The sequence below is a fragment of the Myotis davidii genome, unplaced genomic scaffold, assembly GCF_000327345.1.
Source record: "Myotis davidii unplaced genomic scaffold, ASM32734v1 scaffold1285, whole genome shotgun sequence".
Lineage (NCBI taxonomy): Eukaryota > Metazoa > Chordata > Mammalia > Chiroptera > Vespertilionidae > Myotis > Myotis davidii.
In genome coordinates this window covers 19,191-31,533 of record NW_006296049.1, presented here as the reverse complement: position 1 = coordinate 31,533, position 12,343 = coordinate 19,191, and the positions used below count along the sequence as shown (strand labels likewise).

General features: G+C 43.5%; 1 pseudogene; it reads right to left on the bottom strand.

Annotated features, from left to right (window-relative positions):
• Positions 1 to 1,679: 1,679 nt before the first annotated feature.
• Positions 1,680 to 12,343, bottom strand: part of LOC102760275 — a 16,578-nt pseudogene continuing 5,914 nt past the window's right edge.

The following is a 12,343-nucleotide window of genomic DNA, read 5'->3' as shown; positions in this document are numbered from 1 at the left end:
AGAAAACCTATGGAGACTTCAGCAATGGTACTGTGCTATTAGAGAAATGCTTTAATTTTCATATTCCAATCAGATGGTATCTTATACCCCAACTGGTTGGGGAGGGATTGAAAGTGGTAGTAAGTGCTGTACCAAGGGCCCTCACACTTGGTCATTCTCTTGAGAGCTGGGGTTTTCTCTGCAGGGGACCAGTGGAGGCCTGCAAGAGAGGCCTTGGCCTGGGCCAAGAGGCCTGGAGACTTGACCGGGAAGCAGCTGCTGCCCCTGAGGAGCAGTCAGCACTGTGTATGGAAAGAGAGAGAATGGCTAACGATACTCCATATTAAATTGCCTATTGTTTTTGCCACCTGATGTGTCTGCATGAGAGATTTCCTTTTTGTTCATTTTTAAGCTGCTGTTAAACCAAAACCATGTTGTGCTACTGTGTCAGCCTTTTCATTATTCCAAATTTTGCTTTTACTATTTAAGTGAATGCGTAGAATCCAGTTTGACAGTGTTCTAATGGCTCATGATGTTGTAGAATCGCCGGGGCCTTGTGACAGAGAAGGTGACTGGGCCATCGAATCAGCAGGTCAGGAAGTGGGGGCTGGTGAGAAGTGAGAGTAGGACCTGAGGCTCTGCATTGCAATGTGGCCCTTTACTCACCTGCCTGGGACATGGTGGGCTCAGCTGAGGCCCCCTCATGGGGCCACTGACAGGGATGGAGTTGCTTGCCTTCCCGTTCTATGCTGGGACAGCACTGGCCTTGGCCAGCCGTGTAAGGAGAAGTTGATTTGGTTTTCTTTTGCAGCTGCTTCATATGCTCTACTCTGGCCCCCTCACCCACAGCTGGTAGCTTACTGTTATTTCAAGGAGGAAGCCCACTTTCATGCTGTCACTTTGAGCTGGAGAGCCAAGATTCATTTACTGGCAACACATGAAACCTGTTGCCCTTCCCAGAATCAGATGGCAATGATTGTGGTCAAGTTTTTCTTTGACCACAAATTCAGGTGACAGGTGTGGCTCAGGCCCCTCCCCACCATGCTCCTTTGAAGCCACCGTGCCTCAGTCACCTCCACACTGGAGGCATGACACGGAGAAGAGAGTGAATGTGCTTGGCCCCTTAGGGTCTTGTTTCTAGGCCATTGTGTTATGAGCAGTGCAAATGACACCATGTTGAAGACACTTTGAGTGCTACCAGCCAAATTTAGGAAATATGGTAACAGTTCTCCTACCAGCATAATGAGGGTAACTGTAAAGTGTGGGGCCCAGATGAGGGTAAAGAAAGGGCAGCAGCTTTACTTGGGCCGTACACTGGATTGAAGGCAGAGAGGGTAAAGTGATGGCCGATTATGACTGATGAGGAGGGGTAAGCAGGGAGTGTTGATTTCACTGATGTTAAGTAACTGATATAAGTTTGAATGATACTCAACCCTCTACCCCTCCCAGGGAAATAAAGCAAAGATTCAAAGTAAGCATGACACTAGTTGGTTTACCAGTGTTCCTTCCAAGGAGACATATATTTTTTAATAAACGATAGTTGCAATGAACTGTGGCTCAGAGACCTTCTTGGAGTAGTTGGGAAGGAAGGGTTGGGGTCACAGCAGTGGGAAAAAATGTCTCAAACCACTCTTTGGGGGCCAAAAGGTTCTCTACTTAGTAATCATCAGCGGAACGAATCAGTTGTTCTCTGGATGGTTCTAGATCCCAGTGGCCATAGCAGGTCCTTTGTGAAAGTTATATTCGCAGTCCTCCACACAGGCCCCCAAATACTGCTTCAAATAGCACTGCCCTTGGTGGTGAAATGCTGACATTTCCCTAAAAGTACACAAGATTGGAGATGCCTGCTTCAGCAAAGTGGTTTGTTAAAGAAAGCAAGGGCCAAGTTAGCAGCAGAAAACTAATATGGTGAGAAAAAGCTGGCATACCAGCTACCAGTGTGCCCAGAAAGCATTGACAGCCAGGAGAAAATGAGGGGGAGGTGGGCCCAAAGGAGGCCCCAGCTGGTAGAGCAGGGTGGCTGTCATCCCTATAGCTCTGAAGAGAGGACGGGTGCTTAGATCACATATTTTTAATATGTTTTTTATTGACTTCAGGGGGAGGGAGGAAGGGAATGAGAGAGAGGAACATCAATGATGAGAGAGAATCATTGACTGGCCTCCTCCTGCATGCCCCCTACTAGGGATCAAGCCCATAACCTGGGCATATGCCCTGACTGGGAATCCAACTGTGACCTCCTGATTCATGGGTCGATGCTCAGCTGCTGAGCCATGTTGGCTGGGCTAGATCACGTATTTATAATATGGTTGATGTCACTGCAACTTGAGAGAAGCCTGAGGAAGTACTGTCTTAAGGTCAAGAGAGATGACTGAGCAGTCCCGATGTGTATGGGCTGGACCACACTAAGGATGATTATCCTTACCAGTTTGTGGTGCTTTACAATTTGCAGGGTGCTTCCTTCCACACATTCTCTCATTTGCTAGAAGGCAGCCTGACAAAAGGGAGTCCCCAAAGTGCTCTGTGGGATCTAAGGAAATCCTGCTCCTAAGTGCAAAGGGAACAAAGAGCTGGCCTGTAGCCACACTGTGCTGAGACTGTTCACAGCTGCTGTCCCTCCTAGAGGAGACACAGGTGAAGAAAATAAGCCCTAGCAACTTAGAACATTGAAGGCAGACATCCCCTGATTAGAAGCTCTGCTGTGACCTGATGGCTGGAGCCCCATCTTCACACAACATCCACACTGGGGTCTCTCACCAGTTTTGCTGCTGACAGCACAGCTCATGGCACTTCAGTTTCCTCCTCTGTAACAGACCTATGAGTATCATAGGATGATACTCATAACTACATACAATATCTGTTCAGGGGCAAATGTCCAACTTTATCCTAAGGTGGGAGTTCTTTGAGAAATTAGCTAATGAACACAAAATCTTTACCCAAAACAAGTGTGGAAGCTCTGCTCAAGATGACCCTCATAATGGATGCAGGAGAAAGTGGGAGTTGAGCTAGAGGGCTGGGAAGAGACTAGAGCAAAAAAGGATGGGACTCCAGCAGAGGGTCAGTACTGAAGACAATGGAGCCCTTTCCATAGGGACAAGGCCTGCCTGGTAACAACCACTAGAAGCCCAAGATGTCAGAGAACCTTGAAGAAATGAGCTGAGTAGGTGTTGGAAGAGCTGTTAACTTTCTCAAGGCCACCCAGCAGGAGTGCTGGGGTGCCTGGCCAGACATCTGGGTCTTGGCAGTACTCAGTCACACTGTCTCCCCAAGTTTTGTCCTTCATCTTTGTTTTGACCTAGGATTGTATGGCTTTGATTCTATGAATCCTTTTATCCATTCAGTCATTTCCTTTCACCTCTTGGACATTTAATTATCACCGCAAATAACTTTCTGGAGCTCACAATCCAATTTCCCCTCAAAAGCCTCTTTCCCCATCTATTCCAAGAAATAGCAGAACTGACTCCTGTAGACCTCAACTCCTCCCCAACGAACAGGGTCCAAGTGCACGAGCCTTGCCAGAGCACAGAAGGACCTCAGCGGGACTTGCTTTGCACAGCTGTGCCCAGTGTCAGGATGATACCACTGGTGCTTTGCATATTTGGCCGGATAAACTACCTGCCTGCCCTATCCCTCCCCTGTCACTGGCACTCTAACCAGAAGTATCTAACATACTTTGAAGGACTGGAAAGGGGGTGGTTTGAGAAGAAGGGTTCAGACCTGCCTGCTCGCAGTGAAGAGCATGAACAAGAGGATGTTTCTTGACTGGCCTTCCGGTGCCCACAGTCATCCTCCTTAGGATGGTCCTTCCTCCATCAGGCGTTGGCCTTTCTCTCTTGCTCATCTTTTTCTCTGTCCCCGTGTGTTCCTGCCACGAGTTTCCTGAATGCACCACAACCCTGTGTCTTTGCTCACACTTTATTTTCTGCCCATAAATGCCCTCACTGCCACCCCATCTTGCTTACCTAGAAGACTCCTCTCAATATTTTAAGACTCAATTCAAGAATTCTCCCTCCTGTATGGATGGAGCTGGAGAGCATTATGCTAAGCAAAATAAGTCAGAGAAAGATAAATATCACATGATCCCACTCATTTGTGGATTGTAATGAACAACATAAACTGATGAACAAAAACAGATCCAGAGACAGAGAAGCATCAATCAGATGCTCAAACCTCAGAGGAGAGAGAGGGGGTAAGGGGGGGGTGGTGGAGGGGGTAAGGACACATATATAATACCTTAATCAATAAAGAAAGGAAAAAAAGGAATCCTCCCTCTTTAAAGGCTGCCTTTCCTGAAGCATCACTTGTCTTCCCTCCCACCCCAGAGGTTGAACTGGCATTTCCATCCCTTGTGTTCTATTAGACCATGTAAGAACGTTTGTCATTGTTATTGTCAAAACAGCCCTATAACGTAGGTGCTCTTATTATTTTCATGTTGCAGATGGAGAAACAGGCACAAGGAGGTTACAGCTAAAAGCAGGCTGTCTGTCAAACACAGGCTGTCTGGCTGCAGCAGCTGTGCTCTTAATGGCTACACTGCGCTGCCTTTCACGCTGCCACACTCGGAGCTTTTTATTCTCCATCTCTACACGTGTCTTCCCCTCCTTGACTCTTCTGAGAGCAGAGACTATGTCTTACTCATCTTTGTGTCTCCATCATTTAGCACAGTATCTAGTAGATGACTAGTAAAAGGGAAGAGATGTGCTAGTCTTTGGCTCAAGCTTGGAGGGCAGAGATTTGATGAGGCCTAAACCTGTGGTGAATATGACTTTTTATTTTATGGAGAGCTTCCATTCTAGAATTCCTGCTATTTCCTCTGGGATCTTGCCCCATCAATTATGTCTCCTTTTCATTGCCAGCCACTTCTTTTAGCTTCTTCTCCTTTTCACTGTCTACTCACCAAAAATTGTTTTGCTCCCACTCACTAACCATCCATTTGTTCATTCAACACAAGTTTATTGAATGCCCAAAGCTCTCAAGCATGATGTCCCAAACATGACATTCAAAGACCCCTTTCTCAGCCTTAACGGCATAGAAAGATGAAAAAGCCATGTCCCTGCTCTCACCATTGACTTCATTTCTCTTTGGGCCACTTCAGCTTTTCCTTGACTCCTTCACTCATTCTTCTCTCAACTCCCAAGGGTCACCATTTCCTAGTATCTTAAGCCCCAAACCTGATTCCTCTCCTTTGGTCATCATATCCAACCTCCTACCAAAGTTTGTTGATTATTTATACTGTCTGTTCAGTTTAGTCCTTTGTTTTCATTATCACTGCCCCTACCTACCCTCATAATCACAAGAGCATGGCTTGGTGAGCACTTAGTGATAGGCATTGTGCTTGGTTTCAGAAACACAATAGCATATCGAATGAAGACAATCCCTGCTCTCGAGGACCTTACAGTCTAATGGTGGAGGGCAACAACTTAGTAAATGACTGAGTATATAATTGCACATTCTGCTACATGTTATGAAGGAAATAAATAGGATACAGTGATAAAGGATGACATAATGAGAGGACCTGCTTAGAGAAGGTGCCTAGGGAAGGCTTCTGTGAGGAGGTGACATTCAGGTTTAAGCTAGTAAGCTCAGTAGGGTCAGCTTGGTAGAGGAGCGGGTATGGGATATGGGGGAGGGAAGTATTTAACACCCTCCACTGGCCTAAATTTTCTTTTCCAGTCCACTTGCTTTTTACCTGTGACCAAGGCCTCTGTGTGGGTTGTTTCCAGTCCTCATCTCTATGAAATCCTTCAAGCTCCAACTTACATGTCATTTTCCATGATGTCACTGGTCATTCCCTTCCCTTCTTTGCACAGCTCTAGCAGTTCATGCTGAACTTTTTCAGTTCTTCCTGGCATGGTAGCTATTTGTCCATAATATACTTTTGCAACTAGATGAAAAGCTCCTAGAAGGCTGGAATTGCATTCAGTGGATCTTCGAATCCTTCAAAGCAGCTAATACATGCCAGATGCTCAATAAATGATTGTTGAATGATCTTCCCCTTTCTGGACTTCACAGTCTTAATCTAAAACACGAGGAAGTTGCACAGATGATCTCCAAGGCATCTCCTATTGATGAGAAAATCTAATGAAGCCGTATACTATTGTGAATCCGCACCAAAAAAGACACAGTTCATGCCTTTTGTAAAATTTCAGTTCAAAAAAACAGTGATGCTGGTGACATAGAAGGCTTAAATGCAGCTGTCAAAGAACATGGCACATAAGCAAGCACATTACGTTTATACACAATTAAACATTACTTGTGGACAGGGGCTAGGTTCCTGCTGTGAGGGAGCAAAGGATCCATAGGAGACATGTGGACTAGGACAGGAGACATTTCCTTTTCCCAGTTGGGCAGAGAGGTAGGATTCTAGGACAACTTAAAAAATAGAAAATGTTGTGATAAGAAGAGCTTGCTGGTTCTGATGACTTATAGTTGGACAAAGAAATAGTGTTAGGGAAATATGGGAATGGATGTGCCAAACGTACCACCAGATGCCCTCAGAAGGAGTTCAGGTGCCCCTCTGTGGCAAATAGTAGTTCCTGGTGGTAGTTCCCAGCAAGAGCTCTGTGAGGGAGGAGGGGGCCATGGAAGAGCAGTGGGAACATGAACCAGGAGGCATGAAAACTGGCCTGCACCCTGCAGAGGATGATGTACCAGGTTTGTCTTTTAGAGCAATTGCTAGCTTTGTGTTTGTTAAATTAAATTCAAGCTTTTCAACTTTCAACTTTTCTTGAGAAAGTAAATAGGGTCATGAAGTACCTCTCTATTCTGGCTTATTGGAGAGGTTGAAGGTATTATTCCTAAGCATAATAAGGGGGAACATGAAAAAGAAATCAGGAGGTAAAGGTAAAAAGATCCTAAAAAGGTCAAAGGGGAAACCTGCTGTTGTTCAGTAGAGCAATGTCAATGAATGAGACAAAAAGGGCGTGCTGCTGGCTCTACCAGAGAGCACTCCACAGGGGGAAATTGATCATTCTAGAGAAGAAACAACAGAGAAGGTAAAAGGGAATAAAAATCAGGGTCATGTCAGTGATGACAAGAGGGGTCAAGACTTAGTGGCCATAGGATAACAACCCTGCCAGAGAGCAAGAGCTGAATAATAATAGCAAAGTTTCCAAAAGCACTTACTATGTATCAGACATCACTCTAAGACAGCCGTTCTCAACCTGTGGGTCGTGACCACTTTGGCGGTCGAACAACCCTTAAACAGGGGTTGCCTAAGACCATCCTGCATATCAGATATTTACATTACGATTCATAACAGTAGCAACATTACAGTTATGAAGTAGCAACGAAAATAATTTTATGGTTGGGTCACAACATGAGGAACTGTATTTAAAGGGCCAGAAGGTTGAGAACCACTGCTCTAAGAGCTTTGCATGTGTTTACTCATTTACTCTCTACAACTCTGTGACTGCTGTTATGGACTTTATATAGATGAAGAAACTGAGGCATGGAGAGGTTAAGTAACTTAGCCAAGATTGTACAGCTAAGTGGAAGAGCAAGGACTTGAACCCAGTGGCTCCAGGGTATAGGCCACTGTGCTGTGCTGCCTCTACTAGTTCCCACTTTCCTCCTTGGCATTTCTTTGCTGTCTGGCTTTTCCCTCACTATTCCATTGAAATGTGCTCTCAGACATCAATATGGCTTCCAAGTCACCAGATTTTATACTTTCACAGGCCTCATACTCACCAACCCCACTGCCACATTTGATACTATTAAAACATCTCCCCATCCAGACTTGAAACCGTTGAATCATCTCTGATTATCTCTCTATAGTAGTCCTCATTTTCACCATCACTGTTTTCACTGCTGTTACCCCAATTAACTTCTTCATTATTTTCATTAATCAACAAACACATTATTCTATGTGTCAGTCCCTCAGGATATAATAGTGAAGCAAAACAGGATCTCTGCCCTTATAGAGCTTACTGTTGAGGAGAGGCTCAGCCATTAAACAATTATGTATTTACAAACTGACAAGTGCTATTAATGAAAATGTGGAGCTTTATAAAAGGATGAAATATGGAAATTATAATGGCCTCCAAATTAATCTTTCTTTCTCCAGACCAGTGGTCCTCAACCTTGGCTGCACATTAGAATCATCTGTTTCTTTGTTATGGGGTGGGGCCACAACATTAGTAACAAAGAAATAAAATTTCCGGAGGATGAGGCCCAGAAATCAGGATTTTAAAAAGATTCCCAGGTGATTCTAATGCACAACCAAGGTTGAGAGCCACTGCCCTAGACTCTCCCTTTTCCAATCCAATTTACCCACTGTTGCCAGGTTAATGTTTCTGGTGTCTGTCTCTGACCTCACCGCTCCCCAGCTCAAATCCTTTCAATGGCTTACAGAATGAAGTGCAAACTCCTTAGCCAGATATCTGAAATCCTCTGTAATCTGGTTCCAACCAACCTTTTTCAGCTTCCCCCAATACTCCCCCTTCAAGCACTCTATCTGAAAATTAATGGAAAAGACCACCATGCCTTTGCCTTGCTGTTATTTATTTATTTATTGGCCTGGGATACCCTTCCCCTCATCCCTTATGTCCAAATCCTATACATCATTAAAGTCTAGTTCAACCTTCTTCACATAGCATCTCCTGATCCCCTACTTTGGAATCTTAGCACTTTCCCCAAGCTTTTTTGGCATTCGTGTTGTATCTTTAATATTGTAACCACTCTAATACAATAAATGTAAACCTAACCTCTTCCTTTATTAGACTATAACCTCATTGAGGGTAGGTGGTCTAAACCAGTTATTCATTTACTGAATGAATGAATGAATGAATGCAAGAACAGATGAATGTATGGTTGATGGCTTCCTGATTGACAATATGGAGGGGACCATCAGTATGCAGAAGTAATATTAATACTTTCTTTGATCATATGTTTTCATTGTAGTTTAACAGAGAGCCATGGGAAAGCTATCAAACAAACAAAGGTTGCCCATTTCCACCTTGTCCACCTCTTATTCTATCAGGTGCACCTCTGTAGATTTGAGGGCCCTACCACAGGAGACAAGGACTATGAAGTTTTGGGCAGAAAATTCAAGGACTTGGGGATCAGGTGCTGTTTTCTTCTTACAAAAGAAAACTGGTGGTTTGGGATAAAAAATAATATATGGAAGATGAGATGGCTGCCTATAGAGATGGGATTTTTGAATAGGATCTGTTTTGTTTAGACCATAGTTTAAAATACAGAAGAACCTTGTTGCTCTAACCTAATTTGTCACAGAAGGCTGTTTGAGAAGCGATTTGTTCGAAAACCAAATCATTTTTTCCCATTAGAAATCATGTAAATTGAGTTAATCAGTTCCAGATTCCCCCAATGATGCCCCATTTTAACCTTTCTTATGTGTAATGTACTGTTTAATTTATAAATAAATACTTCTTTTCTTAAATTTATCAAAACACCCCCTACTAGCCTTAAAGGAATTTTTCATATATCACTGCCTTGGAAATACTAGCACCAGCTAACTGCTTTTCCTTTATCAAATCAACAACAGTTTTTGTACTTATTCAATTGCCTGTGATTGTTGTTTTGTGAGCACTTTCACACCCATAGCAATATTAGCACCTCTTCATATTTTAAAATTGTGCTAATGTTGATTTTGCCAGCAACAAAAGCATTCTCTCCTTTTAAAAATTGTTATTGATTTCAGAGAGGAAGGAAGAGGGAGAGATAGAAACATCAATGATGAGATTCATTGATCAGCAGCCTCCTCCATGCCCCTTACTGGGAATTGAACCTGCAACCCAGGCATGTGCCCTGGTTCATAGGTCAATGCTCAACCACTGAGCAATGCTGGCTGGGCTCCCCTTTGTTTTTTGCCTGAGAAACACTTTTTGTCATGCTGAGGTATCAGCATGAAAGGGCTGTCAGGTCGAAAACTGAAGGTTTGGTCGACAACCAAGACATTTTTCTCTGTGAACAACTTGGTCGAGAACTGGATTATTTGAGATGGGGAACATTTGAGAACTGAGGTTTGACTGTACTGGATTTCTGGGCTCTTGGCTAGGGACAGAGTTCTCTATGATAACTGGAAATGTGTTTATCCAGAGCCTTGCTGATTTGATAGAACTTTAAATTGAAAATGGAGGGGAAAGGGGAAAAATACCCTGATAGTATTATAAAATCAATTACTATGGATGATATCAGATATGACAACAAGAACAGCAGTAGAAGAGGTACCTATTCAGTCATAGAAGAATACATCTGTGGAAAGAGTCAGAAATAGAATGTATGGCTTAAGCTGTTTCTGTATTAATGCACAGCACATGCATTGGGTTGAGCCATACGAAATTGCCAATATTCAACTGTCTTTGACCAACAGAAAGGGAAACTTTAATTTGGTTCAACCTAATGTTATGAGGTAAAATTGAAATATTTTTTTCTTAACCCTCACCTGAAGACATGCTTTTATTTATTTGAGAGAGATAGAGATAGAGATCGAGATCAATTGGTTGCCTCCTGCACGTGCCCCAACCAGGGGCCAAACCCTCAACCTGGGCATGTGCCCCGAGTAGGAATGGAACCCATGACCTTTCAGTGCACTATACAATGCTTCAACTAATCGAGCCACACTGGCTAGAGCTGAACTTGAAACCTTAACTCAAGGTAGTAAATATCAGCCAAAAGGATCATTAAAACTGGGAGGAATGAAACATAGAACTAGAACTTGGCATCAGGAAGAGCACATTGTGAAGAAGAAAGATCCTCTTGAGAATGGGAGGTGACATTGTGCTATATGCTTAGAAATCCATGAACTTGAGGACAGAGCTCTCTGCAGAGTTTTGGTGAAGTTAAAAGTAGAAAGAAACATTAGGTAGCTCCTCAAAATGTTATTCTATGCACAATGGCATTTAGCAGACAGAACAGAGTCCATCATCTTGCCAGATTCATGCAAATGGGTCTCATTTGAGAACGATAAGCTAAATAGCTGGTGCTTAGAGACAAAAGTACTCTTAACCCAAGTTTCTTAACCACCTATATGGACTTCTTACTCTGAGAGCCTGTCTTCTCAGCCATATTATACCCAAGCTTTTAAATGCTGTAAAACACAGTAGCTAAAATTAAATGCCACTTCGCTTTTTCAGAGATGAATTAATGGACAGTCTGGTCAAGTTCAAAGATTTTGATGTATAAAATTTTATAAATGGAACTATTGCATCAATAGGCAAAGTGTAATAAAGAACCTATCTAGATGGGTAGTATGTAATTTCTGCAAAGGTAGCTGTTTAGTAAACACATCACTGTATAATGGTCATGAATCTTGGTCCAAAAAAAGGAAAATAAAGATTAAGAAAAGGTAGAAAGAAACAGGAGTAATAGAGTGAAAATACATCACAAAATGGGGGAAATGGATGATGTGTTCCTGGTGCAGATCGTAAAAGTGGCACAGGCAAGACCCAGCAGCGATAAGGGACTCTGCACAGGGTTGCTATCAGTTTCATTTGCCTAGAAGCAGAACATTTAGAAGTTCTTTACTTGTCTTTCTGACAGTATTACCCCTCAGAAAGTAAAAAAAATCAACAAGAGGAAGTTTTTGCTCTTCATGACCTAATTCTGGCCAATAATGAAGAACTGATTGGCTCGACATTTTTCTTGGGTTGAGCAAACCCCTCCATACAGCATCAGACTGGGGTAATGCACTACCCCACCCTGGAAAGCTCACACACTGCGGAGGAGTGTGGTGCCTGGGTCCCTAGTGTAAAGGGCCAGGCAGACTCAGGAGGTGTCAGAATTTCTGAGAGCATAAGACTAGACATTAGGTATTTTGCTCTAGAGTTCAAGAAAGCACACTTCAAACAGTTCAGAGTAAAGAAATATAGCATGAGGACAAAAAGAAAGGGTAGGAGTTAAATAGATCTGGATTTATTTATTTAGTTTTCAATTACAGTTGGCATTCAATATTATTTTCTACTAGAGGCCCAATGCACAAAATTCACAGCTGCGACGCCTGCCAGCTGCCTCGATCCCTCGCAGCCCCGGCGGCTGCAGCCCCAACTTTGTCTGGAAGGTCGTCTGGACGGTCGTTCTGCTGTTTGACTATTCAGTCGATTTGCATATTACACTTGTATTATTATAGATTAGTTTCAGGTGTATAACATAGTACTTAGGTAATCATATACTTTACAAAGTATTCCCCTCAATATTTCAAGTACCCACCACACATAGTCATTACAATCTTATTGAGTACTAAAGGCCCAGGGCATGAATTTGTGCATGGGTGGGGTCCAGCTGGTCAGGCCTCAACTGGGGCAGACCCCGGCCGGGCCTGTCAGGAGGAGGAGACAGCAGGATGGGGCCCCATCAGGGCTGGGCCAGCTGGGAGGAGGGGCCACAGGTGACTGGTCGGTGGGCCCTG